This window comes from Amblyraja radiata, chromosome 37 (genome assembly GCF_010909765.2).
Source record: "Amblyraja radiata isolate CabotCenter1 chromosome 37, sAmbRad1.1.pri, whole genome shotgun sequence".
Lineage (NCBI taxonomy): Eukaryota > Metazoa > Chordata > Chondrichthyes > Rajiformes > Rajidae > Amblyraja > Amblyraja radiata.
The window spans coordinates 11681181-11708259 of NC_045992.1; positions in this window are offsets into that span (position 1 = coordinate 11681181).

A 27079-nucleotide genomic window follows, 5' to 3' on the forward strand; every position below is an offset into this window, starting at 1 on the left:
TAGGCAACGTTTCGGCACTTTCAGAATCCAAAGTAAACAGACTTTAAGAATGCAAAAAAAAAATGTTGGTGCAAATCAGAAAGTCAGGCAGCATCTCTTGAGATAAAGAAGGGTCTCGACCCGAAACGTCACCCATTCATAGAAACATAGAAACATAGAAACATAGAAAATAGGTGTAGGAGTAGGCCATTCGGCCCTTCGAGCCTGCACCGCCATTCAATATGATCATGGCTGATCATCCAACTCAGTATCCTTTACCTGCCTTCTCTCCATACCCCCTGATCCCTTTAGCCACAAGGGCCACATCTAACTCCCTCTTAAATATAGCCAATGAACTGGCCTCAACTACCTTCTACGGGAGAGAATTCCAGAGATTCACCACTCTCTGTGTGAAAAAAGTTTTCCTCATCTCGGTCCTAAAAGATTTCCCCCTTATCCTTAAACTGTGACCCCTTGTTCTGGACTTCCCCAACATCGGGAACAATCTTCCTGCATCTAGCCTGTCCAACCCCTTAAGAATTTTGTAAGTTTCTATAAGATCCCCCCTCAATCTTCTAAATTCTAGCGAATACAAACCGAGTCTATCCAGTCTTTCTTCATATGAAAGTCCTGACATCCCAGGAATCAGTCTGGTGAACCTTCTCTGTACTCCCTCTATGGCAAGAATGTCTTTCCTCAGATTAGGAGACCAAAACTGTACGCAATACTCCAGGTGTGGTCTCACCAAGACCCTGTACAACTGCAGTAGAACCTCCCTGCTCCTATACTCAAATCCTTTTGCTATGAATGCTAACATACCATTCGCCTTCTTCACTGCCTGCTGCACCTGCATGCCTACTTTTAATGACTGGTGTACCATGACACCCAGGTCTCGTTGCATCTCCCCCTTTCCTAATCGGCCACCATTCAGATAATAATCTACTAATTCCTGCCCTCCAGAGATGCTGCCTGTCCCGCTGAATTACTCCAGCACTTTGGGTCTTTCTTCGGTGTAAACCAGCATCTGCAGTTCGCTCCGACATCATTTCGCCTGCGATCCACCGAGTTAGTGATGGCATCTGACCAGGAGTTCAGTAGTATTGCAGCAGCATCTAGTGGCAAGCATAATGTTTCTGTTCCAAATCAATCGTTTCATTTCGCAATTTTACTTGATTATTTTCGACAAATGAGCATTGAAATCCAGTGCTTTTGGGGCAAAAAAAAAAGTCAACCAGGTCACAGAATGGCATTGTCCCACCATCATCCATCTCAACCATGTGATGTCTGACAACATCAACGCTTAAAAAATGATGCTGAGAAGTATTGAAAAAGGACACCGAGGTCTTGTCATGGAGATGGGATTTCCAGAGGACCGAGGGGCAGGGGAGTCACTAGAATGAAAGGGTTTAATCCCAGCCTTTGGTCCGGTAGAACTGGAAGCACATCTGCTAGTGGTGGAGGGATTAAATGAGCAAAGGGGCAGAATTGAAGCGTCATTAAATTTGTGTCTAATGCTTTCCTCCAATGTGCCTGCAGAGCTGCTGCAAGAATATTCTTGTTTTGGTTCACATCCGGTGTGTATGACAAATAAACATTCTTGAGTGCCAAATTTGTTCTTGTCAGGCTGAAGGTGATAACCAAACTGGGGAAGTTCAGATGGTCGAGGAGCAGAATTAGGCCATTCGGCCCATCAAGTCTACTCCGCCATTTAATCATGGCTGATCCCTACTTCATGGCCGAAGCCCTACTTCAACAACTACCTACTACCTGCATATACTGTATATTGGCCTCAAGGGCCTGTCCCACTTGGCCATCTTCGCGCGCCATCTGCGTGACGCGTAAATGACGGCCAAGTGGGACAGGCCTCACTCACAAACAACCACACAGGACTCATGCCCCAGGGCCAACTAATTACTAATGGGTTTTTTCAAGAGACCATACCATCCTAAGAGATGGGAGAAAAAGAGTAAGATTAAACGAGAACTTACCAGTTTGAAGTTTGATCTGTATTTTATGAGGAGTTACGATGAGGGATTACGTGAAGAACCCGCTCAGCACGCATGCGCGGCATACTTCAAAGCAGTGGTGTGGAATCACAGATAGACACAGTTATTGAAGTAAACATAGTAAAGAAAAGGAGACATCAGTTATCAGTTTGACCCATATTATGAGGGTGGGAGCGGAGGGCACATAATCCCTCATCATAACTCCTCATAAAATACAGATCAAACTTCAAACTGGTAAGTTCTCGTTTAATCTTACTATTTTACTTCGGAGTCACGTGAGTGACTACGTGAAGACTTCAAAGCTCTGTGATTTCAAACCGTGTAACAGGTATTATTTCACGCACTGCCGAAGTTCTTGAGGGAGGAAGTGTTATCGTAATCAACCAATGAATCTGTTTGTAGAAAAACACAATGGTATTTTTTAACAATAACAACAAAGAAATTGAATTGCTCCCCTGGGCTTAAATTAAATATTTGCAGTCTGTAAAATCTTTTCTGCAAATAAAACAGGTTTTGCCAACGGCTTATTATAAAATTTCTGAACGGTCTTTCCCCCGACTATCCTGCTGTAGCCAGGATGTGGTCTATAGGCACGTCCATTCTTTTAGCCGTCGACATGGATGCTGCCCTGGTGGAATAAAATTTGTACATGTTAGTGTTTATCCCAGCAGCTTTTAGCACCTGCTTGAGCCATTTCGAAATGGTTTGGCTCGTCACCCGACCATAAGGTTTTTTATGACTGACCCACAAGGCTTTTCATCTCCCTCGAATATTTTGGTTGTGTCTATGTAGGATAGTAGATGGGTCATGGCACATAACCGTGGTTCTGGCGGGTAAGCCCGGATCTGGATTTGGGTGTTCCTGGTCTGCTCTGTTTGATCAGTCCCTGGATAATGACAGAGATCTGGTCTGGAGCTGTGAGCATGCTGTCCAGTCGCAATAGAGGTAGTGACTGGACCCTCTATGCAGATACAAGTGCCATCAACATGAGTGTTTTGAGCATAGATTGTTCCAGGTTGAGGGATCTGTCTGGTGGCCATCCCCTGACATATGTCAGGACCACACTGACATCCCATATATGGGTGTACCTTGGTCTAGGGGGTTAGAGTTGTAAATACCCTTCATTAGTTTGACCACCAGCGGGTGGGACCCCATGGCCTGTTGTCCTGGAGCTGGTTTTAAATAGACAGGCAGGGCACTTCTAGCTGTGTTGATGGCTCTGTAGCTGAGTCCTTCATCGTGGTGAAGGTTCGCCAGGAATTCCAGTACGTTGGTAACTGTAGCGGTTGAGTAGGTGGTCCCTGTATCCAAACAGTACTTCTCCCATTTTTTGATGCTGGACAAGTGCTGTTTTTAGTGGATGTTCGGAGGGATGCTGACATGCTGAAATGGGAGTGGCTGCGCTGCCTTGCCGTTTGTCTTTTCTGTTTTTTGCGGTTTGTTTCGGTTTGTTTGGCTGTGTGTGTGGGGGGGGGGGGGGTGTGGTGTGTTTTTTGGCTCTTCCTTCGGGGGGATGCGACTTTTCCTGCCGTATCCCCGTCTCCGTGTCCGTCTGCGCTGAGGCCTATCGCGGAGCTGGCGGCCTCCAACTGCGACCGACCTCGAGGCTGTGGAGGCTGTGGAGCAGAGCCAGGACTTACCAACGCGAGCCTGGCCGACTTCGGGGCTGTGGTTGCGGTGCGGCACGGCTTCCGACCCGACTTTGGAGCCTCGGAGGCTCGGCCGCGGGCCAGTGGGCCAGTGGACAACATCATCGGGAGCTCGAGTTCTGTTTTCCGGAGCTCCCGCAACTACAGCTGCGTCTGCTGGACTGGAGGGCGGCAGCTTCGGCAGCTTCGACCGCCCCGGGCCGCGGAGTTTGAACCGGCCCGTTTGCGGAACTCGGATTCAGCCGCGTGACTTACCTACCATCACCCGGCGGGGTCATAACATCGGAGGCTTGGATTGCCTCAGCGCAGAGGGAAAGCAAGGAGGGAAGAGACAATGACTTTGGGACTTTAAACTGTGTTGAGTGTTTGTTATTTATTCTATGTTATGACTGCAGGCTAAACCATATTGTTTGTTTTGTTTTGTTTTTGTCTTTTGTTTTTTACCTTGTTTGGAATGTGTTTATTTTGTGTGGGACTAAAGATGGAAATTAGCCACTGGCTACAATCTTGCATATTACATGCAAATGTTTTATTAATATGCACTGTCCCTGATAAAATCAATTCAATTCAATGGTGTCGACGGTTTGTTCTGATAATCCCAGCCCCAGAAGTGGTTTGTGCAGAATCTGCAACCCAGGAGTTTGATTTGTTCATGGCACGGGTGGCTTGTGCCCGACACTGGGTGTTAATAACTCTGGGTCACTGGGGAACACCATCGGAGTTTCAACAACCATGTCATGGAGTATTGGGAATCATGGCTGCGTAGGCCAGTCGGGTACTATCAAAATACCTGAAGCAGAGTCCATTTGTATTGTATGTATCCCCCAACTGATGAGGCAGAAGGGAGGAAATGCATAGAAGAAGAATTTCCCCAATCCAGCGCGAACGCATCTACCGCTGCTGCCTCAGGGTCTGGTTCCCAAGCGACATACATAGGTACTTGGTGATTTACCTTGATGCAAATAAATCGATATCTTGGGTTTAACATCAATTCGATGTTGTCATTAAATTTACGTGACCTGGTGTCTGCCACTGTATTTAGCTTACCTGGCAGGTAAGTTGTTGATAGCCAAATATGTCTTTCGACACACCATTGCCAAATTGTGTTGACCAACTTGTCGCATGATACCGATTTTATGCCGCCTATATGGTTAATGTAGGCCACCACCGTAGTATTATCTATTTGTAACCGTACATGCAAGTGATGCATATTTGTGCATATGCTTTTAAACCATAAAAGTCACCCAACATCTCTAGATAATTAATGCCCAGTGTAAGTGGTAACGATGACTCTGGGTTAGTCCATCTACTACTTGTGCTGGATATAGAGTTAGTTGCTCCCCAGCCTTGAGCACTGGCATCTGTTTGGATAACTAACGTAGGGTTAGTGATGATAATAGGGCTGAAACTATGCCAAACGTTTTTTGCCCACCACTGTAGTTCGCTTCAGTGGGTAACTTTATGACACGATCATAATGACCTGTGTGTCGTTTTGGTGCCTGTACCTTTGCTCTTTGTAAGTTTTGTCAGTGCAAAGGTCCGAATCATTAAATTGTTGCATGATTGTGCCAATTCAACTGTTTTGTCTCTTGGCAATGTTACAGTCACGTAGACTGAATTAATTGTGAAGCCCAAGTAGTGGATGTGGATGGCTTCAACTTAGATTTATTTGGATGTAAGACAATCCCAGGGTTTCGAACAACTGTTTGGTAGCTGATACAGCTAACATAGTCAATTCCATGGTCTTGCCTATTATTTAAGATATCATCAAGATATGCCATGACAATATGTTTTTGTCTTCTGAATATTGTCAGAGCTGGTTTTGGTATCTTGGTGAATAATCTATGGCTGATGTGAACCCATTGGGTAACGCTTTAAACTGCCATAGCTGCCCCAGCCAGGTAAATTTCAGGTATCTGCGATGATCCTTGTGAATGGAACTAAATAGTAAACATCTTTAAGATCAATGCTTGCCATGAAGTATCCTTTGGAAATTAGTTGTTTGGCAGTAACAACCGTTTCCATTTTGAAATGTATATACTTAACACACATATTTAGTGAAGTTAAGTCAATGATGATGCGACATCCACCATCTTTTTTGGGTTTAGTGAATATATTTGATACGAATTCCAAGGGTTCATGTTTTCCCATGATACCCTTTGTAATTAGTCTCACCAGTTCAGCTTGTCCCTCTCGTTTCTCTAACGGAGAGGGAAAATACCCTCTGGGGTGAATGTTGAACTGGTGGCAATTTTTCTAGTATGAATTGTATTTTATATCCACAAATGCCATTGAGTATATACAGATCACTCGTGATAGACTCCCGTGCTTCTTAAAACAGGTGTAATCTCCCCCCTGTTAGTATTAAGCCCCTATTTTCTATATGCTGGTAGGAACCAGACCCACCAACCTCCATGGTTATGGGTATATGTTCTGTTTCCTGCCGGTCCAACGAGTCTTGCACGTCGTTTGACGTGGCGGTGATGTTGGGGGGTGGCGCAATTTCCATGGGGTCCGCTATGGGCCCTGGTCTAAAGAAGACTTCCGGGGATAGAATGCGGCCCCCGAGCTTTACACCAGTCCCATATGGTAGACGTCGACTGATGGACGCGATGGGGTGCTGCTGCTTAGGAATTATTGTTTTTGGTTTGCTCGTCCCGGGCCTGCACTCATGAGACCGAAAGTTTTTTAAAGCCTCTGTCATATCCTTCAAATGCTTTGTGAGGTTTTTGCCAAAGAGCAGTGGGTCTGGCTCAGTGGCTGGGGTTTTGCACAACCCCGCAAATGTAGGATTTTATGGCAGGTTTTATGATTTGTTTACGAAGGTTGTGGTCATCTCCGTATTTGTCCACGGAACGAGCAAACGACGTGATGGCTGACGTCAGGAGCCTGAGCATCCGCTGCAGTTTTCTAAAGCCTTATTGACCACCTCTCCTGTAGGGGCCTGTTGGAGAGGTGGTTAATGCTGGCCGCTGGTTTGGCCTTTAACGGCCTCCTGCACGTGGGGTTGCCACGTAGCGGTCCACCACACCTAGCAGCTCTTCCTGTTCCTGCACCCCTTGCAAACTCCCGAGATCTTCAGCCATCGTCCCCTCTTCTTCACCAGCCCAGTCCTGGTCACCAAAGCTACCCTCGGGTAAGGAGGAAGCAATGGACAGTGCAGAAGGCACTGTGGAGGGAGTGCCTGAACTCCCCCTGCGAGAGCGCCCCTCACGAAGCGCGTCTCGCTGGAGCTCCTGCTCCAGGAGCCGCTCCAAGCGGCTCATGCGGCTGTCTCTCCCCCGGGCGGGTGGAAAAACGTCCCCGTCCGACAAGTCGGAAGCCACCGGCCGGACGCCTCTTCCGTGGCTTTACTTCCAGCCCGCTGCTCAGGCGCTAGCGGGCTGGGCTCGGACGCGGTGTCGGGGAATAGTGGAGCGCCCGGTAAGCAGTCCTACCGCCTTGTTGCTGCCCCCCCCCCAGATGGAACGCTCCTTCGTGGAGTCGAGCGGGGAACAGGTCTTTTCAGGCGGCTGTCTTTCCCCCCATGCGGGTGGAGAGACGTCCCCGTCCGACAAGTCGAAGCCACCGGTCAGACACCTCTTCTGTAGCTTTACTTCCAGCGTGGTGTCGGGGAATAGCGGAGCGCCGGGTAAGCGGTCCTACCGCCTTGTTGCTGCCCCCCCCCCCCCAGATGGAATGCTCCTCCATGGAGTCGAGCGGGGGACAGGTTTGTTCTAGAGCCTTTCTTCTCTGCCTGAAAGCAGAAGGCTCCCTGTGAAAGAAAAACCCCGACCTCAGAGCTTACCTGACGGTCCGTTCTTTCACCTGTAGCGGGAGCGCCTGAATCCCGATGCGGCCGCTGTTGCATCTGCTGAACATAATGCCGCGCATGCGTGCTGAGCGGGTTCTTCACGTAGTCACTCACATGACTCCGAAGTAAAATTAAGCCGTTCAGCCCATTGAGTGTACTCTGCTGTTTGATCATGGCTGACCTATCATTCCCTTTCAATCCCATTCTCCTGCCTTTGCCTTATTAATCAAGAATCTGTCAATCTCTGCCTTGAAAATATCCGTTAATGGCCGCAGCCATCTGTGGCAATGTATTCTACAGATTCACCACCCTCTGACTAAAGAAATTCCGCTGCATCTCATTTCTAAAGGTACGTCCTGTTATTCTGGGGCTATGGCCTCTGGTCCAGGACTCTCCCACTGGTGGACACATCCTCTCCACATCCACTCTATCCAGGCCTTTCACTATCCGGTAAGTTTCCTGGAGGGAGCCAGTGTAGGTCAGGAAGCTTCAGTATGATGTGAATGGGACAGGTTTGAGGGAAATAGGATGAGCAAGGCTGGACCAGGGGTGTTTTAGAATCTGAAAGGCTGACAATGGGCTGAGAAGGAAGAACAGGGAGGAGGTTAAATTAGTCACGGAGCTGACAGGCCAAATGGCCTCCACCTGTGTCATAATAAGCACTGATGCCAGTGCTAGCAAATGGCAATGTTGAAGTTAGGAATGAGGTGGAAGACCTGTACTGGACTATTTAATGTTCATAAATTCAAGGAGTAGAATGAGTCCATTCGGCCCATCAATTCTACCCCACCATTCAATCTTGGCTGCTCTATCTTTCCCTCTCAACCCCATTCTCCAGCCTCCTCCCCATAACACCTGACACTCTTACATATAAATTCTGTCACTGGACAACACCAGAAGAAGCAGTGGCCACTCTTTCTCGCTGAACTGCCTGTACATTACGTGAATGGGGGGCACTGATCTTGACTGACAAGGTAATGATATCTTTCTCATTTTATTCCATCCTAACGCTTTTAATTAATTTTCAGCAGCTAAAAGAGCTTGAAGCAATTTTTTATATCGTTATTTAAAACCCTTTGCGTTATTTTAAATGCTTCTGGCCACCAGGGATATTTAATATCAATTGAGAGGACTTTGAGAGCAGTTAGGAGGCTATCAATGGTTGTTGTGGGTGCTATCTTTACCCATCTTGGCTACTTATGATCTCGCCCACCAGAATGGAGGAGGGTAGCTGGCACTTACAATATGATATGATCGAACTTTATTCTTCCCAGGAGGGAAATTGGTCGGCCAACAGTCATAAAACACAACAAGATGCAGGTGGCGCCAGCCAACAGCTGCCTCGCCAACAGTCTGTCTGTCCCTTTCTTCTTTGTTGTTTATTTGGTATGTGTTAAATGTATGTATTTAGTGTTCTTTAGCTTGATTTTTGTGGGGGGTGGGGAATGGGGTTGGGGGAAACCTTTTCTAATCTCTTACCCTGATGGAGATGCGATTATTTTCCATATCGTATTTCCGTCGGTACTGCGGCCTAACATCGAGGAGTTGGCGGCCTTTGCTGGAGGCCGACTTCGGGGAGCTCCATCGCGGGTGGCTGCAGACTTAACATCGCGGAGCCCATGATCCCTTTGCCAGGGATCGACCTCTGAGCTCCACCGCGGGAGCCTGCAGGACTTACCATCACGGAGCTCGCGGCCTCTGATCGGAGACCGACTTTGGAAACTCCAAGCCGTAGGAGCTTCAATCGCCCCCAACGGCGGAACTTCGATCGCCCTGACGCGGGGTCTTCGATCGCTCCAACGTGGGGGGCTTCAATCACCCTGACGGATGACTGCCCCGACCGCTGGGGAAAATTGAGGGAAGAAGATTAGACTTTATTGCCTTCCATCACAGTGGGGAATGTGGGGAATCTGCTGTGGTGGATGTTTATATTAACCTTTATGCAGTTGTGTGTCTTGTCGAAAGGGGGGGGAGGGGGGAAAGGGAGGGGGGAAGGGAGAGTAGTGGAGGGGAGTCAGTCTACCCCACGACAGAATTGGGAGGTGTTGTACAGCTTGATAGCCACAGGGAAGAAGGATCTCCTGTGGCGTTCTATGCTGCATCTCGGTGGAACCAGTTTGTTGCAGGAGGTGCTCCTCAGGTTGACCAGTGTGTCATGGAGGGGGTGAGCTGTATTGTCCAAGATGCTCCGCAGTTTGAGGAGCATCCTCCCCTCCAAGACCACCATTCATTGACTGTGGACTAGACTGTATTCCAGTGATTCCAAGTCCAGGAACTCTCCAGATATCGATGCTGTTGCCCATCGGCAAGGCTGCAGCTCATAGCTACATTCTCAAGGGCAATTGCAGTGCTGGCCTTAACTGTGGCACCCATATCCTGTGAAGGAATTTAGAAAGTAAATTACTCAGCTAGATATAGGAATATGTGTTATAACATTACATTTAAGATTTTATGACTTAAGATTTAATATTTAAACCTGTATTATTTATTAATGTTTCCTGAAATTCATTGCTATTGCTGCTGTCATAATACATTGAATGTTTCAAAGGCATTGCACAGATGGGGCTGATACAGTGAGTATGCTTCCCAGCACATCCCAGAATATATAAAGTCGGTCTCAGAGGAACAGCATGTCTTCTGGTAAGTAGCGCGAGTGATTCAGATGCCAGAACAATCGAGAAGTAATTTTCGTTTTTTTTAATTTTGAAGATTTAGAGTTATAGACATTAGGCAGTAGACAATAGGTGCAGGAGTAGGCCATTCGGCCCTTTGATCCAGCACCGCCATTTAATGTGATCGTGGCTGATCATCCCCAATCAGTACCCCGTTCCTGCCTTCTCCCCATATCCCCTGACTCCGCTATCTTTAAGAGCTTTATCTGGCTCTCTCTTGAAAGTATCCAGAGAACCGGCCTCCACCGCCCTCTGAGGCAGAGAATTCCACAGACTCACAACTCGCTGTGAGAAAAAGGGTTTCCTCATCTCCGTTCTAAATGACTTACTCCTTATCCTTAAACTGTGGCCCCTGGTTCTGGACTCCCCCAACATTGGGAACATGTTTCCTGCCTCCGTGTCCAAACCCTTAACAATCTTATATGTTTTAATAAGATAACCTCTCATCCTTCTAAACTCCAGAGTGTACAAGCCCAGCCGCTCCATTCTCTCAGCATATGACAGTCCCGCCATCCCAGGAATTAACCTTGTAAACCTACGCTGCACTCCCTCAATAGCAAGAATGTCCTTCCTCAAATTAGGGGACCAAAACTGCACACAATACTCCAGGTGTGGTCTCACTAGGGCCTGTACAACTGCAGAAGGACCTCTTTGCTCCTATATTCGACTCCTCATGTTATAAAGGCCATTCGCTTTCTTCACTGCCTGCTGTACCTGCATGCTTACTTTCATAGACTGATGAACAAGGATCCCTCAGATCCCGTTGTACTTCCCCTTTTCCCAACTTGATCCCATTTAGATAGTAATCTGCCTTCCTGTTTTTCTACGTGGATAACCTCACATTTATCCACATCAAACTTCATCTGCCATGCATCTGCCCACTCCCCCAACCTGTCCAAGTCACCCTGCATTCTCATTAATGTATCTCAGAAGGTCAGGTGTGTTAAGAACGTATCGCCGTGTAAAATCCTCTTCAGTCGCTGGTCTTTGTTGAGACAGGGAACTACCGGTTGGACAACAGTGACCTGAGAGCACTCGCTGTGGATGAAATTCACAGCGAAGATGATGGCACCAATCGGTGGTAGCCCGTGCCATCTTCTTCTCTGTCCTGTTCTGGGGCAACAGGGTGAAGGGCGCAGACGTCATCGGGTTTAACAAACTCATCAGGAAGGCTGGCTCTGTCCTGGGGGTGGAGTTGGAGTCATGGGTGGTGGTCCTGGAGGAGAGTATGCTCCTCATTACAGCTCACCCCCTCCATGACACACTGGTCAACCTGAGGAGCACTTTCAGCAACTCAAAAAGGTTGGCAGTATCATCAAGGACCCACGCCATCCTGGCCACACACTCATCTACCTGCTACCTTCAGGTAGAAGGTACAGGAGCCTGAAGACTGCAATGACCAGGTTCAGGAATAGCTACTTCCCCACAGCCATCAGGCTATTAAACTTGTCTTGGACAAAACTCTGAACATTAATAACCCATTATCTGTTTATTTGCACTTTATCGGTTTATTTATTCATGTGTGTATATATTTATATAATGGTATATGGACACACTGATCTGTTCTGTAGTCATGCCTACTATGTTCTGTTGTGCTGAAGCAAAGCAAGAATTTCATTGTCCTCTCAGTGACACATGACATTAAACACTCTTGAATCTTGAGACTGGTTCCACCAAGATGCCGTATAGAACGCCACAGAAGATCATTCTTCCCTGTGGCTATGAAACTGTACAACTCCTCCCCCTTCTGTCGTGGGGTAGACTGACTCCACTCGTCCGTAATCTTTGCACATATCCAATCCTTACCACTCGTCACTTTAATTTTATATTTCATGTATCTTGTGTTTTCTGACAGTTGGCCAACCAATTTCCCTCCTGGGAAAAATAAAAATCTATTGCATTGTATAGTTAATCTTGAGGCATTGACAGAGACATGGCAGCACAGCGCCTCGTGTTCTGCTTGGGCACCTTACAACCCATCGGTATGAACATTGAATTCCCCAATTTTACGTAATGCTCCCCCCATCAGTTATCTCTTTTCTGTGTCGACCTCCCACCGCAGTGCGAACCCGTTTCTCCTACTTTATCCCACCACCTCCCCTCATCCCAGTCACCCTGCTCATTTCCCCTCCTTTGCACACTCCTTTCCCATCCCTGCATTCCTTATTTCTCTTTTATCCCACCTCTCTCCTCTCCTCTCCTCCTTGTCCCCTTCCACCTACTCTCCCTCTGGCATTACATTTCACTCTCTTATCCCTCCACTCCTGTCTCTTTCAAATTAGATACAAAATGCCGGAGTAACTCAGTGGGACAGGCAGCATCTCTGGGGAGAAGGAATGGGTGACGTTTCAGGTCGAGACCCTTCTTCAGACTGATGTCAGGGGAGTGGGTGGGACAGAGATAGAATATAGTCGGAGACAGTAAGACTTGTGGGAGAACTGGAAAGGGGAGGGGATGGAGAGAGAGGGAAAGCAAGGGCTATCTGAAGTTAGAGAAGTCAATGTTCATACCACCGAGGTGTAAACTACCCAAGCGAAATATGAGATGCTGTTCCTCCAATTTGCACTCGGCCTCAATCTGACAATGGAGGAGGCCTAGGACAGAAAGGTCAGATTGGGAATGGGATGGGAGGGGGAGTTGAAGTGCTGAGCCACCGGGAGATCAGGTAGGTTAAGACGGACTGAGAGGAGATGTTCAGCGAAACGATCGCCGAGCCTGCGCTTGGTCTCGCCGGTGTAGAGAAGTTGACACCTGGAACAGCGGATACAGTAGATGAGGTTGGAGGAGGTGCAGGTGAACCTCTGCCTCACCTGGAAAGACTGTTTGGGTCCTTGGATGGAGTCGAGGAGGAATGTAAAGGGACAGCTGTTGCATCTCCTACGGTTGCAGGGGAATGTACCTGGGGAGGGGGTGGTTTGGGTGGGAAGGGATGACTTGACCTGGGACTTTCAGAAGGAACGGTCTCTGCGGAAAGCAGAAAGGGGTAGGGATGGGAAGATGTGGCCAGTAGTGGGATCCAGTTGGAGGTGGCGAAAATGTTGGAGGATTATATGCTGTCTGCGACGGCTGATGTGGTGGAAGGTGAGGACAACGGGGACTGTCCTAGTCACGAATGGGAGGGGGGGGGGGGAGTAAGAGCAGAGCTGCGGGATATCGAGGAGACCCTAGTGAGAGCCTCATCTATAATGGAAGAGGGGAACCCCCGTTTCCTAAAGAATGAGGTCACCTCCGTTGCCCTGGTATGGAATAACTCATCCTGGGTGCAGATGCGGCGTAGATGGAGGAATTGGAAGTAGGGGATAGAGTCTGTACAGGAAGCAGGGTGGGAAGAAGTGTAGTCAAGATAGCTATGGGAATCAGTAGGTTTGCGGTCGGTGGTAACCATTTAAGACTGAGATGAGATGAGAAAAAACGTTTTCACCCAGAGAGTTGTGAATCTGTGGAATTCTCTGCCACAGAAGGCAGTGGAGGGCAATTTACTGGATGTTTTCAAGAGAGAGTTAGACATACTTGTAGCTCTTAGGGCTAATGGAATAAAAGGATATGGGGAGAAAGCAGGATTGGGATACTAACTTTGGATGATCAGTCATGATCATATTGCTGGCTTGAAGGGCTGAATGGCCTACTCCTGCACCATTTTCACTGTTTCCTATGTTTCTATGTTTCTATCTATCTAAGTCCTGAATATGTTCAGTGAATGGGCTTTACAGCCCAAAGGAGCCTAGACCTGTAAACACTTGAGTGAATAAATTGCTCCTCAATTAATCCGTGGATGGACTAACACTGACTCCTGATTCTCAGTGTCAAATGAAGGGAAACAGCATTTCAGCATCTCATTACAATTTATAGTTTTTAATCGGAATATTCTCAAGGATCTTGAAATAAAATGATGGCCTTACAATTGATGTTACGTTTGCTTGGCTGCACAAATGCTAAAGGAAACTTTCCTCAAAGGAATTAACAATTACTTGGGCTTTGTGGATCAGATGCACCATCGCCTATTAACCACCCTCTCAGGTGAATAGCAACTGCTTTCTAATCTTGAAAATCAACTCCCACGGAATGGCAATGTCATTGATGAGTTTACAGTTAGTAAATTTGTCGGTTCTTCATGGAGAGCCGCAGTTGTATTGTTTCCTTGTTATGAGTTGTGGGGGAAGAGAAACATATGCAAAACATGTTAAAAAGTTTGCATCCACTATTTCAGTTGGGGAATGTGGCAGAACATATTTTGATAAATCATTTATTCACAGGTTAAGGGGAGAAGGCAGAAGAATGGGGTTGAGAGGGAAGGATAGATCATCCATGATTGAACGGCAGAGAACTCAATGGGCCGAATGGCCTAATTCTGCTCCCGTGGATCGTTCTATGGCAAAGGCTAACTAAAGCAGTTCTGCGGTTTGAGGAAGGTCCATCAGGGTGATTGCATGAGGAGAGAGGCAGAGTGCAAGGTGTAGAGGCAGCAAAGCTGACAGGTGCAGACCCACGGAACTGCAGATGCTGGAATCTTGAGCAAAAACACAAAAGTGCTGGAGGAACTCAACGGGTCAGGCAGCATGTGTGGACAGAATGGACAAGCGATGTTTTTGGTCGGGACCATGCTTCAGACAGATGAACATCAGCAAGTCGGGCTGAGCGGTGAGATGGATAAAGGATATGGACTGATTGCAGGCACATGTGACCAGCTTCGATGAGGGATCTTGGTCATCACCGACAATGTAGGCAAAGGACTTGTTTCCTTCTGTATGATTCTAAAAGCACTGGATCTCAATGAGTTTTAAACAATATTATTTCAAACTATCCTTGGGAAACTCAAGCTTATAATTTTGCACTAATATTTTTGTTACCTATGAAGTGTGTGTTTGCAGTCAATATTACTTATTATTCTGGAGACCTGAATTAAGGTTTATAGATCAGGAATCTGACACACCTATCACCAATATGTTCAACTGCCCAGTTTCGGCCACCCTCTGTGGTTGACTATTACCACTGGGCAGCACGGTGGTGGAGTGTTAGAGTTGCTGCCACAGCACCAGAGACCCGGGTTCGACGCTAACTATGGGAGCTGTCTGTACGGATGTGACCATGTGGGTTTTCTCCAACTGCTCCGGTTTCCTCCCACGCTCCAAAGATGTACAGATTTGGCGTACAGGTTAATTGGGTTTGGTAAAATTTGGTAAAATTTTCCCTAGTGTTTAGAATAGTGTTCGTGTGTGTGTGTGGGGTGATTGCTGGTCAACATGGACCTGATGGGCCGAAGGGCCTGTGTCCATGCCCATTCTCTAAAGTCATAAGGTCATAAGTGATAGGAGCAGAATTAGGCCATTTGGCCCATCAAGACTATCTCTCCTTCCAGAGATTTAGGAGTCTAAATTAGTGTCTCGATTCTTTGACGGAGCTTGCTCCTCCACCTTGCTACCTTCTGTTGAAAGTCCATATTAGACAAGGAGAGGAGCACACAATCTCTCAGTAAAGACCCAGCAGCAGTGAGCCAAGCATGGCATTCAGGCACTGCTAATAACCAGTTTACTTCCAGGTAATAACATTGTCCTTGATATGTAGCGCATTATACAGGTGGAGTTACTACCATGCTAATGTACATTTGATAGGTTGTTTCATTCTGTTAATGATGGCCTCAAGTCATTAATGACTTTCTCCTTCTATAATGGCTGTCCAGGCCAATTGACTTTACTAATTGATGTCCCATCTTTTGCTTGCTGCTTTACACTTTATAGTTATGTACTTATGCCAGAAGCATTGTTAACTATTGTTTTCTCGGCAACAGCCTCTTCAAGGTTGCATGTGCAACATGTGTTATAATCAATATCTGTGGGTGAGAAGCCGTGCTTTAATGCTGTCATCCTTCAAGGATTGTGAATTACAACTTTAGTTTAGTTTAGTTTAGAGATACAGTGTGGAAACAGGCCCTTCGGCCCACTGAATCTTCCCTGACCAGCGATCGCCGCACACTAACACCATCCAACACACACTAGGAACAATTTATAATGATACCAAGACAATTAGCCTACAAACCTGTACATCTTTGGAGTTTGGGAGGAAACCGGATCACCCGGAGAAAACTCATGCAGGTCACGGGGAGAACGTACAAACTCCGTGTAGACAAGCACTCTTTGTAATAGTGATCTAGATTTCAAGATTTCATGATTCAATTTAATTGTCACATGTACCAATTAAGGTACAGTGAAATTTGAGTTACTGTGTATATCTATACTGTGTGTCTTGCTTATTATTGTCATGTGTACTACGGTACAATGAAAAATATTTGTTTTGAGGGCTATCCAGGTGACAAATATCAGGATATCAGGTAGTGTGAAAGAAAATAAAAAGTGTTACAATGACAGAGAAAGTGCAGAGACCAAAAAAAAATTGCAAGGGCAGAAACATAGTAGGTAGTCACAAAATGCTGGAGTAACTCAGCGGGACAGGCAGCATCTCTGGATAGAAGGAATGGGCGACATTTCGGGTCGAGACCCTTCTTTAGACTGAGGCGAGGGCGGCCTTTGCTGCAGACCGATTTTGAGAGCTCCACTGCGGACTAACCATTGCGGAGCTCGCGATCCCTCTGCCAGGGTCGACCTTTGAGCTCCAACCGTGGGTGCCCGTGGACTTTAACATTACGGAGCCCATAGTCTCCAGTCAGAGACTGACTTCGGGAACCCCAAGCCGTGGGAGTTTCGATCATCCCCCAACGCGGGAGTTTCGATCGCCCTGACACGGGGGCTTCGACCGCCGGCTACGGGAGCTTCGATCGCCCCGACGGATGGTTCGACTGCCCCGACCGCGGGAGAATAAAGAGGAAGAAGATTGGACTTTTTTGCCTTCCATCACAGTGGGGAATGTGGGGAATCCGCTGTGGTGGATGTTTATGTTAACTTTTATGTAGTTTTGTATCTTGTTGCTTTTTTTATCGTACGACTGTATGGTAATTTGCATATCACTGTACCTTAATTGGTACACGTGACAATAAAAGACCTTTGAACCTTTGAAGAAAATGCCCGACCTTTAATTACACTAATAAAATGTATCCTCAACAATCTGAAGAATGAAGAGACCACAGGTATTTAATTCATCCTTTACAGATATCCCTTGGCACAAACTAGCCTTTACTTTGTCTACCCTGTGGATTGCTATAAAAAACAGAAAATATTGGTAACACTCACAATTATTGGTGGAAAGAGCAACACAGTTAACGTTTTAGATTGAGGACCCTTCAGCAGAATTTCTGGTGTAAATTTTTGAAACAATAATCCTTGTGAATGCTTAAAAACCAATAAAAACCACTTCAACTTTCCCGGTTCCGATGAAGGTTCGTCGACCTGCAACATTAACCCTTCTCTCTCCGCATATGCGGCCTGACCTGTTGGGAGTTTCCTCAACTTCTCTTTTTATGACAGACTTCCAGCACCTGTGCTTTTGTCACTATTATTCACCGTGGAGTTTTTTTCTATTTGGTGCTTTGCTCAGTCACTTAAAGGGGAGGTTGGATAACGATTCCACAATGAGCACCGTCTTTATGTTCTGCTGCCCCTTTAGGATGCTGTAAAATCTTTCAATGGACTCTTGAGCCTATGATCTGTCTCCAATACAAAGATAACCAGATTATATTTTGCCACCATGTGCATATAAAACATTTTATATGCACAGGAAGCGTGCGGGCAAGATCATCTCTGACCCCTCTCACCCTGGCCACAAACTCTTTGAATCACTTCCCTCTGGAAGGCAACTCCGGACTGTCAAAGCTGCCACAGCCAGACATAAAAGTTTTTATCCACGAGTAGTTGCTCTACTCTACAGCCAAAAATCTGTAGCCTCCCTTTGATCTGGAGTTTTATTGGTTCACATGCTTGATCAATGGTGTTTTATCATGAATGTTTTATTATTATTAATGTTTAATGTTTTCTGAGTCATTCGTAACTGTCACTGTATGTCATGTTGTTACTTGTGGGCGGAGCACCAAGGCAAATTCCTTGTATGTGAATACTTGGCCAACAAATATATTTACTCAGTTACTTACTTATTGACACATGGGAAGCCAATGACATCCTGGGGACATAATAATTTGTTCATTATCTTGTTCTACATCAATATGAACGACACACAAATATGTTCAGCTAACTCGCCTAATTAGATCATCACCATTGGTGTGAGATATAGGGTGGCAGAGTATCGCAGTGGTAGAGTTGCTGTTACAGCGCCAGAGATCGTACCAGGTTCGATCCTGACTAGGGTTACTGTCTGTACGGAGATTGTACGTTCTACCCGTGACCTGGGTGGATTTTCATCGCATGCTCCGGTTTCCTCCCACGCTCCAAAGACAAGCAGCTTTGTAGATAAATTGGCTTCAGTAAAATAGTAAAATATCCCCAGTGTGCAGGATTGTGCTAGTGTGTAGGGTGATTGCTGGTCGGCGTGAAATCGGTGGGCTGCAGAGCCTGTTTCTGAGCTGTATCTCTAAAGTCTAAAATATGAGAGTGACACACACTCATCTCCCTGCCCACACACTCATCTCCCTGCTACCTTCAGGTAGAAGGTACAGGAGCCTGAAGACTGCAACAACCAGGTTCAGGAATAGTTACTTCCCCTCAGCCATCAGGCTATTAAACCTGGCTCGGACAAAACTCTGATTATTACCAACCACTTTCTGTTATTTGCACTATCAGTTTATTTAATCATGTGTGTATATATTTATATCATGGTATATGGACACATTTATCTGTTTTGTAGTAAATGCCTACTATTTTCTGTGTGCTTAAGCAAAGCAAGAATTTCATTGTCCTATACAGGGACACATGACAATAAACTCACTTGAACTTGAACTTGAACTTGATTCTCATATTCAACCTGATGGTCCCAAAACAGCAGATGAATGCACATAAGAGTTACAGGAATGTGTCTGTGTCCATCAGTAACTGCTGATATGTCGGATTTGTAATGGTCTGTCAACGACTTGGTTAAAGACCAGAACATCAATGCTTCATATAACACACTTCTTCTTCTTATCGAGTCCACACACAAGATTAGAGGTTGTTCAGCCAGAGCTGAACAAACTTCTCGGCATCTGCATACAATGGTGACTGTCTTGCGCTTCTTGTGCTTCTTGTGCGTGGAAAGATTGGTGGAAACAGGGCCGCGACGTGAATGCTCTTTCCTTGACCCCATATAACACACTGACCTTTGCACACAATTGAAATACTGAACTCCCTGAGATACTCTTTCCGTTGAGATCTTATCGCAATTCTATAGGTTTTTCGTTATTCACACATCCGGAGTGCTCTCTGTACAGCTTCCTCTAAACCTTGGGAGGGATAGACATGGTCATGGAACATAGAAAAGCACAGCACAGGAACATAATGCCAAGTTACGCTTATCTCCTCTGTCTGCATATGGTCCATATCCCTCTATTCAATTCCATCTAATAGTCCCTCAAATGCCACCATCATATCTGCCTCCACCATCACCTCTAATAACATATTCAAGTTCAAGTTCAAGTGAGTTTATTGTCATGTGTCCCTGATAGGACAATGAAATTCTTGCTTTGCTTCAGCACACAGAACATAGTAGGCATTTACTACAAAACAGATCAGTGTGTCCATATACCATAATATCAATATATACACACATGAATAAATAAACTGATAAAGTGCAAATAACAGATAATGGGTTATTAATAATCAGAGTTTTGTCCAAGCCAGGTTTAATAGCCTGATGGCTGTGGGGAAGTAGCTATTCCTGAACCTGGATGTTGCAGTCTTCAGGCTCCTGTACTTTCTACCTGAAGGTAGCAGGGAGATGAGTGTGTGGCCAGGATCGTGTGGGTCTTTGATGATACTGCCAGCCTTTGAGGCAGCGACTGTGATAAATCCCCTCGATGGAAGGAAGGTCAGAGCCGATGATGGACTGAGCAGTGTTTACTACTTTTTGTAGTCTTTTCCTCTCCAGGGCGCTCAAATTGCCAAACCAAGCCATGATGCAACCGGTCAGCATGCTCTCTACTTCCAGGCATCCAATGCTCAGTGTGTGTAAAAATAAACTTGCCCATCTATCCCTCTGGTTTTAAGGAGGTGCATTTTAAATATTTGACATTTTGGTGACTGTCTACGCCTCTCAATTTTATATACTTCTATCAGTCGTCTTCGCAGCTTCTGAAAACAACACAAGTTTGACCAACCTCTCCTTATAGTTAATGCCCTCTAATCTAGGCAGCATTATGGTAAACCTTTTCTGAATCCTCTCCTAAAGCCTCCACAATTTTCTAATAATGGGGCGACCAGAACTCCAAGTGCAGCCTAACCAAAGTCCTCTAAAGCTGCAACACATCTCCTGGCTCCTGTACTCAATCCCCTGATTGATGAAGGCAAACATATTACAAGCCTTTTTAAGCACTGTATTTGTGTTGCCACTTCCAGGGAAATATGAACTTGAACTCCCAGTATCCCTTTGTACTTACCATTAACTCATTGCAGGGAATGTTCTGACACTGATGTTCAAGAAGGAACTGCAGATGCTGGAAAATCAAAGGTAGACAAAATTGCTGGAGAAACTCAGCGGGTGCGGCAGCATCTATGGAGCGAAGGAAATAGGCAACGTTTCGGGCCGAAACCTGAGGAAGGGTTTTGGCCCAAAACGTTGCCTAAAAGAATACTGATGTTTACTTACCATAGATCTCATGAATTCTCATGAATTCTCCACCCAGAAAGGTGTGGCTGCTGATTTAGTGCATCCAAAGCCAAGGTCAAGACCTTTTGGGTACCGAAGACATCGAAAGATAAGGGACTCGTGGGCAAACGTGATATCGGGAGGTGGAGAACACTGAATATTTTTAGTCAGTCTTCAGCGATTGTCGACCTGCCCAACATAATATTTTTGCTTTCATTATTTCATCCATCGCTTCAAATTCTAGACGGATGATCACATCATCTGAGCAAATTCATTTTTATCTCATCTCCCACATAAAATACCTATATAAAACCAGTGGAAATAAGCTGAGAACAGAGAGACCAAGATGTGATTGTGTATGTCAAAAACAATTCATAAAATGGGATGCTGAAAAAACAAATCCTCAGCTCCCTTATTGTCAGGGATCCTCGACTGTGATCTGATAATAACAGCTAGCTGCTGCTCCTCCAAATGCAGCATTTATTTAATTTGTGGAGAGGACTGTGTCTGAATGGTGATCAATCCTCACGGGGATATTTAATTACACGCTCCCGGCAAATGGGAAAAATGTTCTCTATTGCTCTCTGTTCTCCTTGTATTCTTTCTCGAGTTTCTGCAGAGAGCTCTTTAAGGACTGGAGCCCATGTATAGTGAAGCCATAGCTGGCATCGTGGATGTTAGAGGCTGCAAGGTAAGGGATTCCATTAGAGTCACCGATGATCTTAAGGCAGAAGGTGATGGAGACGTTGATGGCTTTATGGATGTCGGAGGTTGCGAGGTTAAAAGAGAATGTGCTTCCTGCATCCATCAATTATTGGGACATCATAGAGTCATACCACAAGGAGCAGGCCCTTCAGCCCAACTTGCCCATACAGACAAAAATGCCCCATCTAATTTAATTCCATTCAAGGTCATAAGGTCATAAGGATAGGAGTAGAATTAGGCCATTCGGCCCATCAAGTCCACTCCGCCATTCAATCATGGCTGATCTATCTCTCCCTCTTAACCACACTCCCCTGCCTTCTCCCCATAACCTCTGACACCTGTACTAATCAAGAATCTATCTATCTCTGCCTTAAAAATATCCGCTGACTTGACCTCCACAGCCTTCTGTGGCAAGGAATTCCACAGATTCAACACCCTCTGACTAAAGAAATGTCTCCTCATCTCCTTCCCAAAAGAACGTCCTTTAATTCTGATGCTATGACTAGGTATGTTGCAAAGCCTACCTGAAGCGTCGCTGAAAATCTGTCGCTGCGGGTGTGCGTGATTTTGGCGCCGTTTAGAGGGGGCGGGTTTAAAACGCGATTTTCCCTAGGCTGTTCAAATCGAAGATGTTCAGCCTAGTTAATTATTAACGAAAAATCGCTGGAAGACCCCGTCGCAAAAGCTATTATTAGTTTTAAAGGCCTCGTATAATAGTTATAGTAGTTTAAAAATCAATCTCTAAACCCGCGAACAACGGCAGCTGTCAGGGTCTCATAGAGCAAACAATGAAGGTAGGTTGCATATTTTTACATTAAAAAGGGCTTCTTAAGATCCCTTTATACAAAGTTTAATATTGCGAGTAGCTCATTTTGGACCCATTATATCCCGCAGTATTTTTCTGGGCATTTGGGGGCACAAATCTAGCGCAATGTGAACGTTCTAAACCAGCGCGTTCACAGGATCCCACTAGAAAGCTGATTTAAAATGGACTTTAATTTACAGCAATTGAACACTAAATTCCTTCTATTTGGCCTATAAATTAATGAAAATGAGATTTAAAAATCATGTTTTATTGTGAATTATTTATGAATATTATTTGGACACTTAGGCTATTTAAAAATGTTAATCATTTATTAAGAAATGGATAGATGTTTAGATAATAGTAATTGAAGTTTGAAATTAGCTACACTTGGGTAACTAACTAATTATATGCTTTAATTTCAGGTCATCCAAGTAAGATTATTTTATATTTGTTTCAGAATGCTTCAAGCTATGATAACTGAAAATTTCATTCAGTTCTCTTAATTTTTAAGAAAGTTATGGGCTTTTGACTGTTCACGATCACAGCTTTTTTGTTACGTCCATAGAAAATCAATAGGGAACAAGATGCTCATTTCCCAGTATGAAAATGGCCATAACTTTTTAAATACTTGAGATATGAAAGTGAATTAGGTGTCAAATTAAACTTATTTTTATGCGTTATCTGATGGGATAAATTGCAGACTTGATTTTTTAAATCTCAAAATTTTGTAACATTGCTACTCATTCTTCTAAACTCCAGTGAGCACAGGCTCAGTGCCGACAAACGCTCATCATATCATAACCTACTCATTCCTGGACTTACCCTTGGTTAAGGATGTCGCCTCCACGCACGCGGCCACTCCACCAGTGCCTGCGTTTCTGCCTCCCGTGTGCCACCAGGAGCTGTCACCCTGGGAGGCTAATTGCCTCCAGCTGCCCCAAGTGACCCCACCCTCGTTAAAAGTCCCGCTCTTCTGCTCCAGCTCCCAGCTGCTCCAACTGACCCTGCCCTCGTTAACTGTGCCTTTTGCAAAAGTCCTGCACTTCTGACAGAGGCTGGCAATGGAGTCTTGCACACTGTGACTGACTGGGGTGAGTTTGCTGCACAGGGTGTTATTGAGTCAGTGGACATTTTATTTGCTCCTCTCCAGGTCAGTGAAATGATTTTAAAATCTCACGGATGTAGAGCTCATACAGCTCAGAGATGGGACCATCTGCCCACCATGTCTAAATGAACTGTTGACTACCCTGTTATCTTATTTGCCTTTCCCTCGTATTTGGTCTATAGTTATTCCTGTGTCAAAATGCTTCCTCAAGTGGCAGAGCTGATGGAGCAGCTGCCGCCAAGTGTTAGAGATCTGGATTCAATCCAGACCTCAGGTGCTGCCTGTGTGGAGTTTGCATGTTCTCCCTGTGAACGTGTGGGTTTCTACTATCAGTGCTTGGGTTTCTTCCCGTCTCAAAGAAGTAAAAATAAAAGCTTTTCACTGCACCTCAGCACGTGTGACAATAAACTAAACTGTATTTGTAACTGTCATAAGGAATAGGAGTCGAATTAAGCCATTCGGCCCATCAATTCTACACCGCCATTCAATCATGGCTGATCTATCTCCCCCTCCTCACCCCATTCTCCTGCCTTTTCCTCATAACCTCTGACATCTGTACTGATCAAGAATCTATCTATCTCTGCCATAAGATTATCCACTGACAGCCACCACAGCCTTCTGTGGCAAAGAATTCCACAGATTCACCACCCTCTTTCTGAAGAAATTTCTCCTCATCTCCTTCCAGGATTTTGGGATGTATAAAATCTTCGCACGCCATCTGCGTGACGCCCAAATAACGTCCAAGTGGGGCAGGCCCTTAACTTTCCATTCCTGAAGTTGCAATGAGGCATCAGAAGATTGTTGTGCAAGTGATGCTAATGTGGTGACCTCCAGCCCACTATTACACATGCCCATCCTTCTGATGCGGCCCCACCTGGTAAACATTGGCTGGTTAATGCAAGCTTGGGGTGTGATTTCCACTGAGCGAGAAGGGATATCGGAGAGAGAGAGGGGGAGGAGGGGGAGGAGGGGGGGGGACCTTCGGAGAGCGTGGAGGGGCACCAAAAACTTTCCAGTGGAGGGCCGCCAAGAACGAGGGTCCGGGGTGGGGGGCACCGAGAACGAAGGGGGGCTGCTGCCAAGTGCAGCAGCAGGCAGTAGATAGGAACTTTTCTCACTTTGTCATTGCCAAGCATGTCGACACTTGTGCGCTGGTCAGGTGAGGTCCGCTGTATGATGTGACCAGGTTGTATGCAAAAACAAAGCATTTCACTGTCCCAAGATAACAATAAATATCATTGTATTGAATGGAATCATTATCTCCATCTGCTCCCATCCCAATATCCACAGTGCTATTTTCAGCCCTGGTCACAAATTAGCTAACCAACAAAGTTTACATCCAAAAAAGACACAAAGGTGCTGGAGAGACTCAACGGGTCAGACAGCATCCCTGGAGGACATGGATCGGTGATGTTTTGGTTCGGGACCCTTCAAACCTCAGGTCCCCTGGTCTGAGTTGCTCCTCTGTCAACTGAGTCAGCTACTGTGTTCTTCCTTCAATACGTTGCCGTCAACTCACCTGGAGGTAATGCAGTCAAAACAAAACCAATCTCAGTAGTATTAACAACCAGATTGTCATAAAACTCCATCTGCTCTGCTCATATCCTTCAGCGATAGTAACCCACTGCCCTTTCCTATTCTGGGACTCACTTCTCACCAATGTGATTGATGGCTATCATAGTTCAAGGGCTGTTAGGGATGAGCAATAAATGTTGCAGTAATACCTGCCTCAACTACCTCCCACGGCATCTGGGTGACGTTACCATTAATGTCCAAATAACTTTTCACACAAAGAATGGTCGGTGTGTGGAACGAGCTGCCGGAGGAGGGACTTGAGGCAGGTACTATCGTAACTTTTAAGACAGGTACATGGATAGGGCAGGTTTAGAGGGATATGGGTCGGATGCAAGCGGGTGGGTCTAGTGTAGATGGGGCATGTTGGCTGGTGTGGGCAAGTTGGGCCGAAGGGCCTGTTTCCACGCTGTATCTCTCTTTGACTCTATGAGCACATTCCGTGATGAATAAATAAAGCTGCACACACATGAATCCAGGCTCTCCTTCTCTCGGGTGGAGGTGACCCCCCTCGTCCCGAAAATGATTGGAGAATCCACAACACAAAATATCAGGGAAAAAAATAAGAGTATTTCTCATAAACAAGCGCTGCTGCTGAAGAAGGATGATGTATATTTTCTCGTTGATAAATCTGTGAAACAGGCGACTGATATTGTGGTTTATGACTCTTAAATCATTAATCTATTCTTCCTATGTTTCATGACTGGCCCAGATAGTCATGGCAGGAAGAAGACAGTTGGATATGGCGGATAGGATTGATGTGCCCCATATTGGTACAAGAAGCTGCTGACACAAGGTACTGCAGATGCTGGCATCTTGATCTAAACACAGAGTGCTGGAGGAACTCAATGGGTCTGTGACAACGGTGGGGGGAATGGAAAGGCCACGTTTCAGGTTGGGACCCTTCTTCAGAAGAGGCTGCTGACCTGAGTCATGGGGTTTTCATATTGTTGGACCTGCAACTGGGTTCACTCCTGACCTCGGGCCGCTGTCTGTGTGGAGTGCGCATGTCTTGCCTGCCACCTGCATGAGTTTCCTCCGGGTGCTCCGGTTTCCTCCCACGCCTTGCAAGAACATTTACAGTTTGGCTGTTTAACTCGCAGCTGAAAATTTCTCCCAGTGACTGAGAGAGTGGTAGAATCTACAGGGCAGTTAACCTAAATGTGGGGACAATGGTTTAGGGTCGCATTAAAGTATAAATATTTGTAATGGTCAGTATGGATTTAGTGAACCAAATGACCTGTTTCCTTGATACGTCTCCCTGTAACACTATGACGTTAGTAAACCAGATGGGATTTTATGGTTATTCAGTTGTTTCATGGTCACCATTCTTAATAAAGCTTCTTAATCACCAGCTTTTTATTTAGCATGCATTTAATTGCTTGGATTTAAATTCTCCCAGAAGGATTCTGGGGAAGGAACTCGTATCTGCAGGTCACTAGCGCAGGCCTTGAAGTCCTAATCCACTAACAATGCTTCAAGGCAGCTCCTTCCAAGGGCTAAAGGGCGGAATTCCTGAATCATTGAATGTTCCATGAATCCACGTTTTCCGCTGATTTGCATTTCATAGCTTCATCATCCAAAGGGCAGTTGTGTCCTGCCTTGTAAAACGCAGTCTTGTACCGATCATTTTCTTTCTCATAAGCTGCACGAGAGGAATTAAATTTGGCTCATTGTACTGTACTTCTCTTTAAAATCATGACAAGAGAAAGATCTAACTCCCAATCATCTGCTTACTCTAGTCCGCTTCCACCTATCAGCGGCTTCCTCAAGTCCACTTGTTTTGAAATGTGAAATGTGAATGGAACGTTACAGATTTGGGTGCTCCTCCCATTGTAACCATTCGTGCGCCTCTGTGAATTGAAGCCCCGTGCTCAGTTTTTGTACTCACCACCCGGACGTTACTCCTCCCACTGCAACCCTTCCTGGGCCACTGTGAATCGAAGCCCCGCGCTCAGTTTGCTCCCCAAGGTTTCTCTGTACATGAAACTTATTGGAAGTTCATGTTATTTACCATCCTGTCAGTATTTGTCATCCCAAAGTGCATTACCTCACACTTGCCTGGATTAACTTCCCTCTGCCACCGCTCTGCTCAACTTTCCACTGATCTATTTAT